We start from the raw sequence: 20907 nt of genomic DNA, 5'->3' as shown, positions 1-20907 counted from the left end.
CCATGGGGTATACCCTGTCTCAAATGCAGATTAAAAGGAAAAGCAAATCACTTGGAACTATGCACAAACAGAGGAAAAAAGAATCTTTCATTTCTGAACTCTAGGTAACACGATTTAAAGTGAATTAGTCTCCAGTCATTTAAAAATTTAAAATGGAAAGTCTGTCACTGTAACTAAGGGGAAAAACACAGGCACCAGCTGCCAGAGTTCATTGGTTCACGCATCATCTGCTGTCATTATTGCTGACAGCACCTTCCAAGCCCATGACCTCTTCCACTTAGCAGGACAAGAGACAAACAAACTGCAGATGCTGGGATCCAAAGTAGCCAGGCAGGAGATAGGAAGAACACAGCAAATCAGGGAGAATCAGGATATGCAGAAGTCAATGTTTCTGCTGTAACCCTTCTTCAGGACTGGGGGTGGATATGGGGATAGCTGCAGATGGAAGGGGAGGCGGGGGCAGGGTGGTGAAGTGGGGATAGGTGAAGACAGGTAAAGGATACAATCTGGCTGGTCAATGGGAGGAATGAATCCGGTTGGTGGCTGGGAGCAATGGCAGAGAGGGGAGGGTCTGGGAAGGGAGTTGGGTGATGGGGAGGGAGGTTATTTGAAATTGGAGGACTCAATGTTGAGTCTTCCAGGCTGTAGGGTGCCCAGGTGGAAGTTAAAGTGTTCATCCTCCAATAGGCGCTTTGGCTTGTTTTGGTAATGGAGGAGGCCCAGGATGATCATATCAGAAATGATGTGGTTGGGGAATTGAAATGGGTGGTGACTGGGAGATCCAGTTGCTCCCTGCGGACCTGGTTGCGAAGCTCGGTGAACCATTCCCTAACTTTACATTCAGTCTCTCCAGTGTTGAGAAGACCACATCGGAGCACATAATCCAGTAAACTAGGTTGGAGGAGAGGCAGCTGAACTGTTTGGGGTCTGGATGGAGGTGAGTAGGGTGCTATACAGGCAGGTATTTCACCTTTTCTGGTTGCTGGGCGTTTGGGGTGGGGGGGAAGACAGAGGTTCTCAGAGGGAATGTTCCTGGTGGAGGGCAGAGAGGGGTGGGGAGGGGAAGATGTTCTTGGTGGTCGGGTCTATATGGAGTTGGCAGAGGTGTTTGAGAATAATGCATTGGATGAGGAGGCTGGTGGGGTGGTCAGTAAGGACAAGGGGGTCTCTGGTGAATGGAGGTGGTGTGACAGAGGGCTGTCTGAATTACGGAGGGAGGAAAAGCACGTTGTTCAAAAGAGGTGGATATCTAGGATGTTCGCAAATGTAATTTCTCCTCATCCAAGCACACAGGGTGGCAGAGGAATTGGGAGAATGGGATGGAGACCTTGCGGGAGACTGGGTCAGAGAAGGTGTAGCCCAGGTAGTTGTGCGAGTCTGTCTGGTTGTAGTAGATGTTCATCTGGAGACAGAAATGGTGAGGTGAAGAAAGGGGAGGGAGGTTTCCGAAATGGACCAAGTGAATTTGAGGGCGGGGTGGAAGTTGTGGGCAAAGTCAATGAATTGCTCCAGTTCAGCCTGGGTGTAGGACAGTGCACTGATGCAGTCATCGATATAACAGCGGAAGAGTTGGGGTACAGCACTTGTGTAGGTACTGAAGTGGGACTGCTTGATATACCCAACAAAGAGTCAGATGCAGCTGGGGCCCATAAGGGTACCCATGGCTATCCCCTTGATTGAGGGGAAATGGGAGGAGTTAAAAGAAAATTTATTGAGGGTGAGGACCATTTCAATGAGGTGGCGGAGAACTGGATGGGGTTATTGGACAGGAAGAAGCGGAGTGCCTGGATCAGCCTCACCATCTAGGAGTTCCCTTCCACACCACACACCATCACAGCTTGAATCACTTGGTGCTCGATTAAAATTGTGGAATTACCATTGTTGCCACCGTTCAGTCAATATCATAGAACTCCCTCCCAACAGCATCATGGCTACAACCTACAGCCCAGCAACTGTAGCAGCTCACTACACCTTCTCAAGGGCAGTGAGGAATGGGAGGTCATTACTGGCTAAGCCAGTGATCCTCCCAGCCTATGAATACATTTTACAGTGTTTAAAAGACATTTGTTTTTTACAATTTAAATGAGCCTCATTGTTCCATAGCTACAATACACATATTTAAATTAATGCTGACACTTGGCTGAATTCTGAAAGCTCCAGAATAATTTATCTCATGGAGGTGCAATGTTGACAGATTGATTGATAGTCTTAACAAGTTATAAAAGGATTGTCTTTGATATAATTGTTGTGATAGAAGTAAATGTGCTTTTATATGTGGGATTAAATGTTGCCAAATGACATTTTCAAAGGGTTTTTGAATTCAAGCATTAATACTTTCTTTGATGTATTTAATTAGTTTATTTCGGTGTCCATTTGACAGATATATCTATTAGGATCTTTCCAATGTGGACTCTGGGTGAATGGTTATATAGAACACAAGGAATCATGTAAAACATGAGAAGACATGAAAGGATCAGGGTGTACGACAGAAAGACATGGAAGGAAGATGGAGCATTTGAGAGGGCATGGAAGCATCGTGGGGTTATGTTAAGGCATGTGGAATATAAGAGAAGATGGGATCATGAGGGATATGTGGGTTGGTTATAGAAGGGGTGGGTGAAGGAATATTTGAGGATCTGCCATTCATCATTAAAATCAGGCTCAATGTCTCAATGGAGGCATTCTAGATGGTCAGCTTGGTTATCTGTTTTACCCATTGCAACCTCAGATCTGCCTCAAAAGGCTGTGGATGTAACTCCAGCTCATTCCCCTGCCTCCACAGAATGAAAATGTAGTGAGCTGGTTCGAGAATGTGGCTCATTTCAATCAATTATAGGTTTATGCCTAGAATGTATGATTCTGCATTACCAGTATTTCGATATTGATTGTGTATTTCTGAAAAGGAAATGAAGGAATCTTCTGATTTCCTTGTTCGAGATTTTTAAAATACACGCTTTTAGCTTTGATTGTGTTTTCCAACAGCATTAAATCTCTGAAGCATAATTCGCGACCCACCCAGAAACTAACTGAATGGATTTTATAATGAAGAAGCCGATCACGAATTAACTTCGCAGTTAACAATTTGTAAATGATCGATTTCCAATTTTATTCTGTGTGAAGGCAGGAGGATCCAAAATGAGAGCTCCTTTCACACAGAATGATATCAGAAAATGATCTTCAATAAATTGTTAATTACAAGTGGATAAGTTTCAATATGCTACATTGAACAGAGAAATTAATTTCAAGGGTAGGTTATGTCCAATTATTCCTAAAGTCTGTGTCGTACGTACATTGATGGTAGTCAGGTATTTTTGGATGTTAGTTTCATCTTACATTCTGGCAAATTTTCTTCATGTACTTTTCAAAGTGTTTTTTTTCAGCAGGAAGGAACTGTTATTGGTGCCTCCCTGCTGAACTCTGTTTGCACGGCTGGGAAATGGCGAGTTACATTTCAAACACACAGAAGGTTCAAGTTTATTCTTAACTTGAAGAAGGTGTTCTGAAGCAAGGTCACTCAACCCGTGCTTTCTCTCCACGATTTATCAGACCTGTTGAGTTTTTTCATCAATTTCTCTTTGTTTCTGATTTCCAAAATCCGCAGTTTTTTGGGTTTTTTCTTCAAGTTTGTTCGTTTCTCTTGCCCAATTTTGGTTTCCTATTGATTTGAATTCTAACTCCTTTTCACCAGAACTTCCCTCAGAAGTTTTGATTTACTTTAGTCAATTTTCTGCACTCAGTTCTTCCCCTCTCCCATAGTTATGTTTGGGTGTATTTAGTTGCTATTGTTCTTTATTTCTCTTTTGTTGTTGTTGTTATATGTATATTGAACAATATTTGCTGGTGTTGTACTTTATTTTCTTTAATTATGCTTTTGTAATGAAAGAAAAGTTGAATAAAAACACCTATAGAGTCATAGAGTCACAGAGCCATAGAGATGTACAGCATAGACACAGACCCTTCAGTCCAACCCATCCATGCTGACCATATATCCCAACCCAATCTAATCCCACCTGCCAGCACCCGGCCCATATCCCTCCAAACCCTTCCTATTCATATAGCCATCCAGATGCCTTTTAAATGTTGCAATCGTACTAGCCTCCACCACTTCCTCTGGCAGCTCATTCCATATGCGTACCACTCCCTGCGTGAAAAAGTTGCCCTTCAGGTCTCTTTTATGGCTTTCCCCTCTCGCCATAAACGTATGCCCTCCAGTTCAGGAGACACCCATCCAGCCCAGGGAAGAGATTTTATCTATTTATCCAATGAATGCCCCTCGTGATTTTATAAACCTCTATAAGGTTAACTTCATCCAATGATGCTCCAGGGAAAACAGCCCTAGTGTGTTCAACATCTCCCCATAGCTAAAATCCTTGTCAAAACCTTTAGCTCAAAATCCTGGCAAAATCCTTGTAAACCTTTTCTCGACTCTTTCAAGTTTCACAACATCTTTCTGACAACATGGAGACCAGAACTACAGAAAATATTCCAAAAGTGGCCAAACCAATGCCCTGGACAGCTGCAACATGTCGTTCCAACTCCTGTACTCAATACTTTGATCAGTAAAAGAAAGCATACCAAATGGCTTCTTCACTATCCTATCTTCCTGCGATTCTACTTTCAAGGAGATCTGAACCTGCACTCCAAGGTCTCTTTGTTCAGCAACATTCCCAAGGACCTTACCATTAAGTGCATAAGTCCTGCTAAGATTTGCTTTCCCAAAGTGCAGCACCTCATATTTATCTGAATTAAACTCCATCTCCCCAATTAAACTTCTCAGCCCATTGGCCCCTCTGATCAAGATCCCGTTGTAACCCGAGACAACCTTCTTCGCTGTCCACTAAACCTCCAATTTTGGTGTCATCTGCAAACTTATTAACTGTATCTCTTATGCTCACATCCAAATCATTTATATAAATGATAAAAAGTAGTGGATTCAGCACCGATCTTTGTGGCATTCCACTAGTCACAGGCCTCCACTGTGAAAAACAACCTTCCACTACGACCCTCCGTCTTCTACCTTTGAGCCAGTCCTGTATCCAAATGGCTAGTTCTCCCTTATTCCATGAGATCTAACCTTACTAGCTAGTCTCCCATGGGAAACCTTGTAGAATGCCTTGCAGAAGTCCATGAAGATCACGTCTACCGCTCTGCCCTCATTAATCCTCTTTGTTACTTCTTCAAAAGACTCAAGCAATTCTGTGAGACATGATTTCCCTCTCACAAAGACATGTTGACTATCCCTAATCAGTCCTTGACTTACCAAATACATGTACATCCTGGCCCTCAGGTTTCCCTCCAACAACTTGCCCACCACCGATATCATGTTCATTGGTCTATAGTTCCCTGGCTCATCCTTACCACCTTTCTTAAATATTAGCACCACGTGAGCAAACCTCCATTCTTCTGGCGCCTCACCTGTGACTATTGGTGATACAAATATCTCAGTAAGAGGCCCAGCAATTACTTCCCTAGCTTCCCACAGAGTTCTCAGATACACCTGATCAGGTCTTGGGGATTTATCCACTTTTATGTGTTTCAAGACATCCAGCACTTCCTCCTCTGTAATATGGACATTTTTAAAGATGTCACCACCTATTTCTCTACATTCTATATCACCCATGTTCTTTTCCACAGTAAATACTGATGCAAAAATACTCGTTTAGTATCTCCCCCATCTCCTGCGGCTCCACACAAAGGCCACCTTACTGATTCTTGAGGGGCCCTATTCTCTCCCTAGTTACCCTTTTGTCCTTAATGTATTTGCAAAAGCCCTTTGGATTATCCTTCACCGTATTTGCTGAAGCTATCTCATGTACTTGTAGTCCAGCAAGTAAGCTAGCTGTTTGTCAGGATGTCCAAGAATGTAGGGAGACTGTGGAGAAGGTAGCACTGACAGGGAATACTTGAGGACACAGAGATGGGCTCCAGTGCGTATACTTCAACGCAAGGAGTATCAGAAATAAGGTGGGTGAACTTAAGGCGTGGATCGGTACCTGGGACTACGATGTTGTCGCGGAAACGTGGATAGATGAGGGACAGGAATGGTTGTTGGAGGTTCTTGGTTATAGATGTTTCAGTAAGATTAGGGAGGGTGGTAAAAAAGGAGGGGGGTGGCATTGCTAATTAGGAATGGTATAACGGCTGCAGAAAGGAAGTTTGAGGGGGATCTGCCTTTGGAGATAGTATGGGCTGAAGTCAGAAATAAGAAAGGTGCAGTCACCTTGTTGGGTGTTTACTATAGGCCCCCCAGTAGCAGCAGAGATGTGGAGAAACAGATTGGGAAACAGATTTTGGAAAGGTGCAGAAGCCACAGGGTCATAGTCATGGGCGACTTCAACTTCCCAAATATTGATTGGAAGCTCTTTAGATCAAGTAGATTGGATGGGGCGGTGTTTGTGCAGTGTGTCCAGGAAGCTTTTGTAACTCAGTATGTAGATTGTCCAACCAGAGGGGAGGCCATATTGGATTTGGTACTTGGTAATGAACCGGGACAAGTGATGGGCTTGTTAGTGGGTGAACATTTTGGTGATGGTGACCACAATTCTGTGACTTTCACCTTGGAAATTGCAGTACCGTTATAGGTGCGCACAACAGGGTAGATTTTACAATTGGGGGAAGGGAAATTACGATGCTGTAAGACAGGATTTGAGGAGCATAAGTTGGGAGCACAGGCTGTCAGGGAAGGATGTGGTGGAAATGTGGAACTTTTTCAAGGAGCAGATACGACGTGTCCTTGATATGTATGTACCTATCAGGCAGGAAAGAAATGGTCGCGTGAGGGAGCCTTGGTTGACGAGGGAGGTTGAATGTCTAGTAAAAAGGAAGAAGGAGGCTTACATAAGGTTGAGGAAACAGGGTTCAGACAGGGCAGTGGAGGGATACAGGATAGCCAGAAGGGACCTGAAGAAAGGGATTAGGAGAGCTAAGAGAGGGCATGAAAAATCCTTGGCGGATAGGATCAAGGATAACCCCAAGGCATTTTATGCGTATGTGAGAAACATGAGAATGACGAGAACGAGGGTAGGTCCGATCAAGGACAGTAGTGGGAGATTGTGTATTGAGTTGGAAGAGATAGGAGAGGTCTTGAATGAGTACTTTTCTTCAGTATTTACGAACGAGAGGGACCGTATTGTTGAAGAGGAGAGTGTGAAACGGACTGGTAAGCTAGAAGAGATACTTGTTAGGAAGGAAGATGTGTTGGACATTTTGAACAACTTGAGGATAGACAAGTCCCCTGGGCCTGACGGGCTATATCCTAGGATTATGTGGGAAGCAAGAGAGGAAATTGCAGTACCGTTGGCAATGATCTTTTCGTCTTCAGTGTCAACGGGGGTGGTACCAGGGGACTGAAGAGTAGCGAATGTTGTGCCCCTGTTCAAAAAAGGGAATAGGGATAACCCCAGGAATTACAGGCCAGTTAGTCCTACTTCTGTGGTAGGCAAAGTAATGGAAAGGGTACTGAGGGATAGGATTTATGAGTATCTGGAAAGACACTGCTTGATTAGGGACAGCCAGCACGGATTTGTGAAGGGTAGGTCTTGCCTTACAAGTCTTATTGAATTCTTTGAGGAGGTGACCAAGCATGTGGATGAGGGTAGAGCAGTGGATGTAGTGTACATGGATTTTAGTAAGGCATTTGATAAGGTTCCCCATGGTAGGCTTATGCGGAAAGTCAGGAGGCATGGGATAGAGGGAAATTTGGCCAATTGGATAGAAAACTGGCTAACCGGTCGAAGTCAGAGAGTGGTGGTAGATGGTAAATATTCAGCCTGGAGCCCAGTTACAAGTGGAGTTCCGCAGGGATCAGTTCTGGGTCCTCTGCTGTTTGTAATTTTTATTAATGACTTGGATGAGGGAGTCGAAGGGTGGGTCAGTAAATTTGCAGATGATACGAAGATTGGTGGAGTTGTGGATAGTGAGGAGGGCTGTTGTCGGCTGCAAAGGGACTTAGATATGATGCAGAGCTGGGCTGCGGAGTGGCAGATGGAGTTCAACCCTGCCAAGTATGAGGTTGTCCATTTTGGAAGAACAAATAAGAATGCGGAATACAGGGTTAACGGTAGGGTTCTTAGTCAGGTGGAGGAACAGAGGGATCTTGCGGTCTATGTACATAGATCTTTGAAAGTTGCCACTCAGGTGGATAGAGCTTGTAAGAAGGCCTATGGTGTATTAGCGTTCATTAGCAGAGGGATTGAATTCAAGAGTCGTGAAGTGATGTTGCAGCTGTACAGGACTTTGGTTAGGCCACATTTGGAGTACTGTGTGCAGTTCTGGTTGCCTCACTTTAGGAAAGATGTGGAAGCTTTGGAGAGGGTGCAGAGAAAATTTACCAGGATGTTGCCTGGAATGGAGAATAGGTCGTACAAGGATAGGTTGAGAGTTCTCGGCCTTTTCTCGTTGGAACGGCGAAGGATGAGGGGTGACTTGATAGAGGTTTATAAGATGATCAGAGGAATAGATAGAGTAGACAGTCAGAAACTTTTTTCCCCGGGTACAACAGACTGTTACAAGGGGATATAAATTTAAGGTGAAGGGTGTAAGGTATAGGGGAGATGTCAGGGGTGGGTTCTTTACCCAGAGAGTGGTGGGAGCATGGAATGCGCTGCCCGTGGGAGTGGTAGAGTCAGAATCATTGGCGACCTTTAAGTGGCAATTGGATAGGTACATGGATGGGTGCTTAATCTAGGATAGATGTTCGGCACAACATCGTGGGCCGAAGGGCCTGTTCTGTGCTGTATTGTTCTATGTTCTATGTTCTATGTCTCCTTTTTGTCCTCGTGATTTCCCTCTTCTGTATACTCCTACTGCCTTTAATCTCTCCTGAGGATTCACTTGATCTATCCTGTCTGTACCTGACATATGCTTCCTTCGTTTTCTGTACCAAACCCACAATTTTTTTTAGTCATCGAGCATTCCCTATACGCTTTCACCCTCACAGGAATATACTGTCTCTAGACTCTCGTTATCTCATTTCTGACAGCTTCCAATTTTCTAGCAGTCCCTTTACTGCGGACATCTGCCCGCAATCAGCTTTTGAAGGTTCTTGCCTAATACCGTCAAAATTGGCCTTTCCCCAATTTAGAACTTCTACTTTTAGATCAAGTCTATCTTCTACCATCACTATTTTAAAACTAATAGAATTATAGTCACTGGTCCTAAAGTGCTTCCCCACTGACACCTCAGTCACCTGCCCTACTTTATTTCTCAGGAGTAGGTCAACATTTGCACCTTCTCTAGTGGGTACATCCACATTCTTGTACACACATAACAAATTCCTCTCCATCTAAACCCTTAACACTATGGCAGTGTTGACAGATTGATTGACAGTCTTAACAAGTTATTAAAGGATTGTCTTTGATATAATTGTTGTGATAGAGGTAAATGTGCTTTTATAAATGGGATTAAATGTTGCCAAATGACATTTTCAAAGGGTTTTTGAATTCAAGCATTAATAGCTTCTTTGATGTATTTAATTAGTTTATTTCGGTGTCCATTTGACAGATATATCTATTAGGATCTGTCCAATGTGGACTCTGGGTGAATGGTTATAGAGAACACAAGGAATCATGCAAAACATGAGAAGACATGAAAGGATCAGGGTGTACTACAGAAAGACATGGAAGGAAGATAGAGCATTTGAGAGGGCATGCAAGCATCGTGGGGTTATGCTAAGGCATGTGGAATATAAGAGAAGATGGGATCATGAGGGATATGTGGGTTGGTTATAGAAGAGGTGGGTGAAGGAATATTTGAGGATCTGCCATTCATCATTAAAATCAGGCTCAATGTCTCAATGGAGGCATTCTAGATGGTCAGCTTGGTTATCTGTTTTACCCATTGCAACCTCAGATCTGCCTCAAAAGGCAGTGGATGTAACACCAGCTCATTCCCCTGCCTCCACAGAATGAAAATGTAGTGAGCTGGTTAGAGAATGTAGCTTATCACAATCAATAATAGGTTAATGTGAAGAATGTATGATGCTGCATTACCAGTATTTTGACATTGATTGTGTGTTTCTGAAAAGGAAATCAAGGAATCTCCTGATTTCCTTGTTCGAGATTTTTAAAATACATGCTTTTAGCTTTGATTGTGTCTTCCAACAGCATTAAATCTCTGAAGCATAATTCGCGACCCACCCAGAAACTAACAGAATCGATTTTATAATGAAGAAGCCGATCACGAATTAACTTCGCAGTTAACAATTTGTAAATGATCGATTTCCAATTTTATTCTGTGTGAAGGCAGGAGGATCCAAAGTGAGAGCTCCTTTCACACAGAATGATATCAGAAAATGATCTTCAACAAATTGTTAATTACAAGTGGTTAAGTTTTAATATGCCACATTGAACAGAGAAATTAATTTCAAGGGTAGGTTATGTCCAATCATTCCTAAAGTCTGCGTCATAAGTACATTGATGGTAGTCAGGTATTTTTGGATGTTGGTTTCGTCTTACATTCTGGCAAATTTTCTTCATGTACTTTTCAAAGTGTTTTTTTTCAGCAGGAAGGAAATGTTATTGGTGCCTCCCTGCTGAACTCTGTTTGCAAGGCTGGGAAATGGCGAGTTACATTTCAAACACACAGAAGGTTCAAGTTTGTTCTTAACATGAAGAAGGTGTTCTGAAGCAAGATCACTCAACCCGAAACCATAACTGTGCTTTCTCTCCACGATTTATCAGACCTGTTGAGTTTTTCCATCAATTTCTGTTTGTTTCTGATTTCCAAAATCCGCAGTTCTTTGGGCTTTTTCTTCAAGTTTGTTCATTTCTCTTGCCCAATTTTGGTTTTGAATTGATTTGAATTCTAAATCCTTTTCACCAGAACTTCACTCAGAAGTTTTGATTTACTTTAGTCAATTTTCTGCACTCAGTTCTTCCCCTATGCCATAGTTGTGTTTTGGGTGTATTTAGTTGTTATTGTTCTTTATTTCTCTTTTGTTGTTGTTATATGTATATTGAACAATATATGCTGGTGTTGTACTTTATTTTCTTTTTTTATGTTTTTGTAAAGAAAGAAAAGTTGAATAAAAACACCTATAGAGTCACAGAGTCACAGAGCCATAGAGATGTACAGCATGGAAACAGACAGTTCAGTCCAACCCATCCATGCTGACCAAATATCCCAACCCAATCTAATCCCACCTGCCAGCACACGGCCCATATCCCTCCAAACCCTTCCTATTCATATAGCCATCCAGATGCCTTTTAAATGTTGCAATCGTACTAGCCTCCACCACTTCCTCTGGCAGCTCATTCCATATGCGTACCACTCTCTGCGTGAAAGAGTTACCCTTCAGGTCTCTTTTATGGCTTTCCCCTCTCACCATAAACCTATGCCCTTTATTTCAGGAGTCCCCTCCACCCCAGGGAAGAGATTTTATCTATTTATCCAATGCATGCCCCTCGTGATTTTATAAACCTCTATAAGGTTAACTTCATCCAATGATGCTCCAGCGAAAACAGCCCTAGTGTGTTCAACATCTTCCCATAGCTAAAATCCTTGTCAAAACCTTCAGCTCAAAATGCTGGCAAAATCCTTGTAAACCTTTTCTCGACCCTTTCATGTTTCACAACATTGTTCTGACAACATGGAGACCAGAACTGCAGAAAACATTCCAAAAGTGGCCGAACCAATGCCCTGGACAGCTGCAACATGTCCTCCCAACTCCTGTACTCAATACTTTGATCAATAAAAGAAAGCATACCAAATGGCTTCTTCACTATCCTATCTTCCTGCGATTCTACTTTCAAGGAGATCTGAACCTGCACTCCAAGGTCTCTTTGTTCAGCAACATTCCCAAGGACATTACCATTAAGTGCATAAGTCCCGCTAAGATCTGCTTTCCCAAAGTGCAGCACCTCATATTTATCTGAATTAAACTCCATCTGCCACTTCTCAGCTCATTGGCCCATCTGATCAAGATCCCGTTGTAATCCGAGGCAACCTTCTTCGTTGTCTACGAAACCTCCAATTTTGGTGTCTTCTGCAAACTTATTAACTGTATCTCTTATGCTCACATCCAAATCATTTATATAAATGATGAAAACTAGTGGATCCAGTACTGATTCTTGCGACATTCCACAAGTCACAGGCCTCCAGTCTGAAAAACAACCCTCCACTACCACCCTCTGTCTTCTACCTTTGAGCCAGTTCTGTATACAAATGGCTAGTTCTCCCTTATTCCATGAGATCTAACCTTACTAGCCAGTCTCCCATGGGAAACCTTGTCAAATGACTTGCAGACGTCCATGAAGACCACGTCTACCGCTCTGCCATCATTAATCCTCTTTGTTACTTCTTCAAAATGCTCAAACAAATCTGTGAGACATGATTTCGCTCACACAAAGCCATGTTGAGTATCCCTAATCAGTCCTTGACTTACCAAATACATCTACATCCCGTCCCTAGGATTCCCTCCAACTACTTGCCCACCCCCGATATCATGTTCATTGGTCTATAGTTCCCTGGCTCATCCTTACCACCTTTCTTAAATATTAGCACCACGTGAGCAAACCTCCAGTCTTCTGGCGCCTCAGCTGTGACTATTGGCGATACAAATATCTCAGTAAGCGGCCCAGCAATCACTTCCCTAGCTTCCCACAGAGTTCAAAGTTTGTGCGAAGATTTGTAGCTTGGGTGCTTGTTGTAGTGGTTCTGTTCGCCGAGCTGGAAGTTTTTGTTGCAAACGTTTCGTCCCCTGGCTAGGAGACATCATCAGTGGTCTGGAGCCTCCTGCAAAGTGCTTCTTTGATGTTTCTTCCGGTATTTATAGTGGTCTGTCCTTGCCGCTTCCGGGTGTCAGTTTCAGCTATGCAAAGGTTAGAACAAACAGCCCTACCACAAATTCAACCCAAACTCTGGGTCAGATATGTCGATGACACGTTCGTAATCATCAAAAACACGGAAATAGAAAAAACACACCGGATCATCAACGCCACACTCACAGGAATCCAATTCACGAGAGAAGTAGAAAAGGATATCCAACTCCCATTCCTAGACGTGATAGTACAGAGAACACCGAACGGAGAATTCACCACAACGGTACATAGGAAAACAACACACACAGACCAAGTCCTAAACTATGAAAGTAACCACCCCAACACACACAAACGAAGCTGCATCAGGACACTATTCAAAAGAGCCACAACACACTGCAGTACACCAGAACTGCGAAAAGAGGAAGAGGAACACCTATACAAGGTATTTGCCAAAAACGGATACCCGCGCAACTTTATCAACAGATGCCTAAGAGATAGACCACGGAACGAGGACATGCCACAACCAAAAGGACTAGCCACACTACCATACATCAGGAGCGTTTCAGAACTGACAGCCAGACTACTGCGACCCTTAGGCACACAAACCAACAGCCATGCTCAGACAACAACTTACTAGAACAAAGGAGCCAATACCCAACATGAGCAAAACTAATGTAGTTTATAAAATACCATGCAAGGACTGCACAAAACAATACATAGGACAAATAGGAAGACAGCTAACAATCCGCATACATGAACACCAACTAGCCATGAAACGACACGACCAGCTATCCCTAGTAGCCACACACTCAGACAACAAACAACATGAATTCGACTGGGAAAATACTACTATCATAGGGCAAGCCAGACAGAGAACAGCCAGGGAATTCCTAGAGGCATGGCATTCATCCACAAACTCCATCAACAAACACATCGACCTGGACCCAATATACCAACCACTACAGCGCACAGCTGAAACTGACACCCGGAAGCGGCAAGGACAGACCACTATAAATACCGGAAGAAACATCAAAGGAGCACTTCGTAGGAGGCTCCAGAGCACTGATGATATCTCCTAGCCAGGGGATGAAACGTTTGCAACAAAAACTTCCAGCTCAGCGAACAGAACCACTTCCCACAGAGTACTCAGATACACCTGATCAGGTCCTGGGGATTTATCCACTTTTACGTGTTTCAAGACATCCAGCACTTCCTCCTCTGTAATATGGACAGTTTTTAAGATGTCACCATCTATCTCTCTACATTCTATATCTCCCATGTTCTTTTCCACAGTAAATACTGATGCAAAATACTCGTTTAGTATCTGCCCCATCTCCTGCGTCTCCACACAGAGGCCACCTTACTGATTCTTGAAGGGCCCTATTCTCTCCCTAGTTACCCTTTTGTCCTTAATGTATTTGCAAAAGCCCTTTGGATTATCCTTCACTGTATTTGTTAAAGCTATCTCATGTCCCCTTTTTGTCCTCGCGATTTCCCTCTTATGTATACTCCTACTGCCTTTAAACTCTCCTGAGGATTCACTTGATCTATCCTGTCTGTACCTGACATATGCCTCTTTCTTTTTCTTAACCAAATGCACAATTTCTTTAGTCATCCAGCGTTCCCTATACACTTTCACCCTAACAGGAATATACTGTCTCTAGACTCTCGTTATCTCATTTCTGACAGCTTCCAATTTTCTAGCAGTCCCTTTACTGCGGACATCTGCCCGCAATCAGCTTTTGAAGGTTCTTGCCTAATACCGTCAAAATTGGCCTTTCCCCAATTTAGAACTTCTACTTTTAGATCAAGTCTATCTTCTTCCATCACTATTTTAAAACTAATAGAATTATGGTCACTGGCCCCAAAATGCTTCCCCACTGACACCTCAGTCACCTGCCCTACTTTATTTCTCAGAAGTAGGTCAACATTTGCACCTTCCCTAGTGGGTGCATCCACATATTTAATCAGAAAATTTTCTTGTACACACTTAACAAATTCCTCTCTATCTAAACCCTTAACACTATGGCAGTGTTGACAGATTGATTGGCAGTCTTAACAAGTTATTAAAGGATTGTCTTTGATATAATTGTTTTGATAGAGGTAAATGTGCTTTTATAAGTGGGATTAAATGTTGCCAAATGACATTTTCAAAGTGTTTTGAATTCAAGCATTAATAGCTTCTTTGATGTATTTAATTAGTTTATTTCGGTGTCCATTTGATAGATATATCTATTAGGATCTGTCCAATGTGGTCTCTGGGTGAATGGTTATAGAGAACACAAGGAATGGTGCAAAACATGAGAAGACATGAAAGGATCAGGGTGTACTACAGAAAGACATGGAAGGAAGATGGAGCATTTCAGAGGGCATGGAAGCATCGTGGAGTTATGTTAAGGCATGTGGAATATAAGAGAAGATGGGATCACGAGGGATATTTGTGTTGGTTACAGAAGGGGTGGGTGAAGGAATATTTGAGGATCTGCCATTCATCATTAATATCAGGCTCAATGTCTCAATGGAGGCGTTCTGGATGGTCAGCTTGCTTATCTGTTTTACCCATTGCAACCTCAGATCTGCCTCAAAAGGCAGTGGATTAACTCCAGCTCATTCCCCTGCCTCCACTGAATGAAAATGTAGTGAGCTGGTTCGAGAATGTGGCTCATTACATTCAATAATAGGTTTATGCCTAGAATGTATGATGCTGCATTACCAGTATTTTGACATTGATTGTGTATTTCTGAAAAGGAAATCAATGAATCTTCTGATTTCCTTGCTCGAGATTTTTAAAATACACGCTTTTAGCTTTGATTGTGTTTTCCAACAGCATTAAATCTCTGAAGCATAATTCGCGACCCACCCAGCAACTAACAGAATGGATTTTATCATGAAGAAGCCGATCACGAATTAATATCGCAGTTAACAGTTTGTAAATGATCAATTTCCAATTTTATTCTGTGTGAAGGCAGGAGGATCCAAAATGAGAGCTCCTTTCACACAGAATAATATCAGAAACTGATCTTCAACAAATTGTTAATAACAAGTGGTTAAGTTTTAATATGCTACATTGAGCAGAGAAATTAATTTCAAGGGTAGGTTATGTCCAATCATTCCTAAAGTCTGTGTCGTACGCACATTGATGGTAGTCAGGTATTTTTGGATGTTGGTTTCGCCTTACATTCTGGCAAATTTTCTTCATGTACTTTTCAAAGTGTTTTTTTTCAGCAGGAAGGAAATGTTATTGGTGCCTCCCTGCTGAACTCTGTTTGCAAGGCTGGGAAATGGCGAGTTACATTTCAAACACACAGAAGGTTCAAGTTTGTTCTTAAGTTGAAGAAGGTGTTCTGAAGAAAGGTCACTCAACCCGAAACGTTGACTGTGCTTTCTCTCCACGATTTATCAGACCTGTTGAGTTTTTCCAACAATTTCTGTTTGTTTCTGATTTCCAAAATCCGCAGTTCTTTGGGTTTTTTCTTCAAGTTTGTTCATTTCTCTTGCCCAATTTTGGTTTTGAATTGATTTGAATTCTAATTCCTTTTCACCAGAACTTCCCTCAGAAGTTTTGATTTACTTTAGTCAATTTTCTGCACTCAGTTCTTCCCCTATGCCATAGTTGTGTTTGGGTGTATTTAGTTGCTATTGTTCTTTATTTCTCTTTTGTTGTTGTTACATATATATTGAACAATATTTGCTGGTGTTGTAATTTATTTTCTTTAATTATGTTTTTGTAAAGAACGAAAAGTTAAATAAAAACACCTCTAGAGTCATAGAGTCACAGAGCCATAGAGATGCACAGCATAGAAACAGACCCTTCAGTCCAACCCATCCATGATGACCAGATATCCCAACCCAATCTAATCCCACCTGCCAGCACACGGCCCATATCCCTCCAAACCCTTCCTATTCATATAGCCATCCAGATGCCTTTTAAATGTTGCAATCGTACTAGCCTCCACCACTTCCTCTGGCAGCTCATTCCATATGCGTACCACTCTCTGCGTGAAGGAGTTGCCCTTCAGGTCTCTTTTATGTCTTTCCCCTCTCACCATAAACCTATGCCCTCTAGTTCAGAACCCCCCTCCACCCCAGGGAAGAGAGTTTATCTATTTATCCAATGCATGCCCCTCGTTATTTTATAAACCTCTATCGGGTTAACTTCATCCAATGATGCTCCAGGGAAAGCAGCCCTAGCCTGTTCAACATCTCCCCATAGCTAAAATCCTTGTCAAAACCTTTAGCTCAAAATCCTTGTAAATCTTTTCTCAACCCTTTCAAGTTTCACAACATCTTTCTGACAACATGGAGACCAGAACTGCAGAAAATATTCCAAAAGTGGCCGAACCAATGCCCTGGACAGCCGCAACATATCCTCCCAACTCCTGTACTCAATACTTTGATCAATAAAAGAAAGCATACCAAATGGCTTCTTCACTATCCTATCTTCCTGCGATTCTACTTTCAAGGAGATCTGAACCTGCACTCCAAGGCCTCTTTGTTCAGCAACATTCCCAAGGACATTACCATTAAGTGCATAAGTCCCGCTAAGATTTGCTTTCCCAAAATGCAGCACCTCATATTTATCTGAATTAAACTCCATCTGCCACTTCTCAGCCCATTGACCCATCTGATCAAGATCCCGTTGTAATCCGAGGCAACCTTCTTCGCTGTCCAATAAACCTCCAATTTTGGTGTCATCTGCAAACTTACTAACTCTACCTCTTAAGCTCACATCCAAATCATTTACATAAATGATGAAAAGTAGTGGATCCAGTACCAATCCTTGGGGCATTCCATGAGTCACAGGCCTCCAGTCTGAAAAACAACCCTCCACTACCACCCTCTGTCTTCTACCTTTGAGCCAGTTCTGTATACAAATGGCTAGTTCTCCCTTATTCCATGAGATCTAGCCTTACTAGCCAGTCTCCCATTGGGAAACCTTGTCGAATGCCTTGCAGAAGTCCATGAAGACCACGTCTACCGCTCTGCCCTCATTAATCCTCTTTGTTACTTCTTCAAAATGCTCAAACAAATCTGTGAGACATGATTTCCCTCGCACAAAGCCATTTGACTAACCCTAATCAGTCCTTGACTTACTAAATACATGTGCATCCTGTCCCTCAGGACTCCCTCCAACAACTTGCCCACCACCGATATCATGTTCATTGGTCTATAGTTCCCTGGCTCATCCTTACCACCTTTCTTAAATATTAGCACCACGTGAGCAAACCTCCAGTCTTCTGGCGACTCACCTGTGACTATTGGTGATACAAATATCTCAGTAAGAGGCCCAGCAATCACCTCCCTAGCTTCCCACAGAGTTCTCAGATACACCTGATCAGGTCCTGGGGATTTATCCACTTTTATGTGTTTCAAGACATCCAGCACTTCCTCCTCTGTGATATGGACATTTTTTAAAATGTCACCATCTATTTCTCTACATTCTATATCTCCCATGTTCTTTTCCACAGTAAATACTGATGCAAAATACTCGTTTAGTATCTCCCCCATCTCCTGCGGCTCCACACAAAGGCCACCTTACTGATTCTTGAGAGGGCCTATTCTCTCCCTAGTTACCCTTTTGTCCTCAATGTATTTGCAAAAGCCCTTTGGATTATCCTTCACTGTATTTGTTTAAGCTATCTCATGTCCCCTTTTTGTCCTCGTGATTTCCCTCTTATGTATACTCCTACAGCCTTTAAATTCCCCTGAGAATTCACTTGATCTATCCTGTCTGTACCTGACATAAGCCTCCTTCTTTTTCTTAACCAAACCCACAATTTCTTTAGTCATCCAGCATTCCCAATACACTTTCACCCTAACAGGAATATACTGTCTCTGGACTCTCGTTATCTCATTTCTGACAGCTTCCAATTTTCTAGCAGTCCCTTTACTGCGGACATCTGCCCGCAATCAGCTTTTGAAGGTTCTTGCCGAATACCGTCAAAATTGGCCTTTCCCCAATTTAGAACTTCTACTTTTAGATCAAGTCTACCTTCTTCCATCACTATTTAAAAACTAATAGAATTATGGTCACTGGCCTCAAAGTGCTTCCCCACTGACACCTCAGTCACCTGCCCTGCCTCATTTCCCAAGAGTAGGTCAACATTTGCAACTTCTCTCGAGGGTACATCCACATACTGAATCAGAAAATTTCCCTGTACACACTTAACAAATTCCTCTCCATCTAAACTCTTTACACTATGGCAGTGTTGACAGTTTGATCGACAGTCTTAACAAGTTATTAAAGGATTGTCTTTGATATAATTGTTGTGAGAGAGGTAAATGTGCTTTTATAAGTGGGATTAAATGTTGCCAAATGACATTTTCAAAGGGTTTTTGAATTCAAGCATTAATACCTTCTTTGATATATTTAATTAGTTTATTTCGGTGTTCATTTAATATATGATATTATATCCTAATAATATATCTATTAGGATCTGTCCAATGTGGACTCTGTGTGAATGGTTATAGAGAACACAAGGAAACATACAAAACATGAGAAGACATGAAAGGATCAGGGTGTACTACAGAAAGACATGGAAGGAAGATGGAGCATTTGAGAGGGCATGGAAGCATCGTGGGGTTTTGTTAAGGCATGTGGAATATAAGAGAAGATGGGATCACGAGGGATATGTGGGTTGGTTATAGAAGGGGTGGGTGAAGGAATATTTGAGGATCTGCCATTCATCATTAATATCAGGCTCAATGTCTCAATGGAGCCATTCTAGATGGTCAGCTCTGTTATCTGTTTTACCCATTGCAACCTCAGATCTGCCTCAAAAGGCAGTGGATGTAACTCCAGCTCATTCCCCTGCCTCCACTGAATGAAAATGTAGTGAGCTGGTTAGAGAATGTGGCTCATTACAATCAATAATAGGTTTATGCCTAGAATGTATGATTCTGCATTACCAGTATTTTGACATTGATTGTGTGTTTCTGAAAAGGAAATCAAGGAATCTTCTGATTTCCTTGTTTGAGATTTTTAAAATACACGCTTTTAGCTTTGATTGTGTTCTTCAACAGCATTAAATCTCTGAAGCATAATTCGCGACCCACCCAGCAACTAACAGAATGGATTTTATCATGAAGAAGCCGATCACGAATTAACTTTGCAGTTAACAATTTGTAAATGATTGATTTCCAATTTTATTCTGTGTGAAGGCAGGAGGATCCTTTCACACAGAATGATATCAGAAACTGATCTTCAACAAATTGTTAATTACAAGTGGATAAGTTTTAACATGCTACATTGAGCAGAGAAATTAATTTCAAGGGTAGGTTATGTCCAACTATTCCTAAAGTCTGCGTCGTATGTACATTGATGGTAGTCAGGTATTTTTGGATGTTGGTTTCGTCTTACATTCTGGCAAATTTTCTTCATGTACTTTTCAAAGTGTTTTTTTTCAGCAGGAAGGAAATGTTATCGCTGCCTGCCTGCTCAACTCTGTTTGCAAGGCTGGGAAATGGCGAGTTACATTTCAAACACACAGAAGGTTCAAGGTCCTTGTAGCATTTGTATCCTGGAACATGAAGCAGCCAGTCTTGTCCATCCTTGAGCCATGTTTCTGTAATTGCTATGATATCCCAGTCGCATGTAACTAACCATGCCCTGAGTTCATCTGCCTTCCCTTGCATTGAAATAAATGCAGTTTAATTTATCAGTTCTACCTTTTTCTCTGCTTTGGTCCTGGCTGCCCTGAGTGTTTGACTCGCTTCTGTTCTCAATTGTACAGTCTCAGGCTGATCTTTTTCCTCACTAATCCCCTCGGTCCCATCCCACCTCCACCCTTCCTTACCAGTTTAAATCCTCCTGAGCAGCTCTAGCAAATCTCCCTGCCAGTGTATTCGTCCCCTTCTAATTTAGGTGCAATTTGTCCTTCTTATACAGGTCACTTCTACCCCAAATGAGAATCCAATGAAGAACTAACCAGGCCTGAGTCTGCTTAGCTTCCAAGATCACATGAGATTGGGCATTTTCAGACAAATATATCTGGAATCCTCTTTTCTAAAAATTTGAAAATGGGATATGGGCATTGCTGGCCATAGACCAGTGTTCATTACCCATCCCTAATTATCCTTGAGAAAATGACAGTGAACTCCCCTCTTGAACTGCTGCACACAATGTGGTGTGGTAGATCCAGAATGATGT

Source organism: Hemiscyllium ocellatum, chromosome 35, assembly GCF_020745735.1.
Source record: "Hemiscyllium ocellatum isolate sHemOce1 chromosome 35, sHemOce1.pat.X.cur, whole genome shotgun sequence".
NCBI lineage: Eukaryota > Metazoa > Chordata > Chondrichthyes > Orectolobiformes > Hemiscylliidae > Hemiscyllium > Hemiscyllium ocellatum.
Note: the sequence above shows the minus strand (reverse complement) of the source record.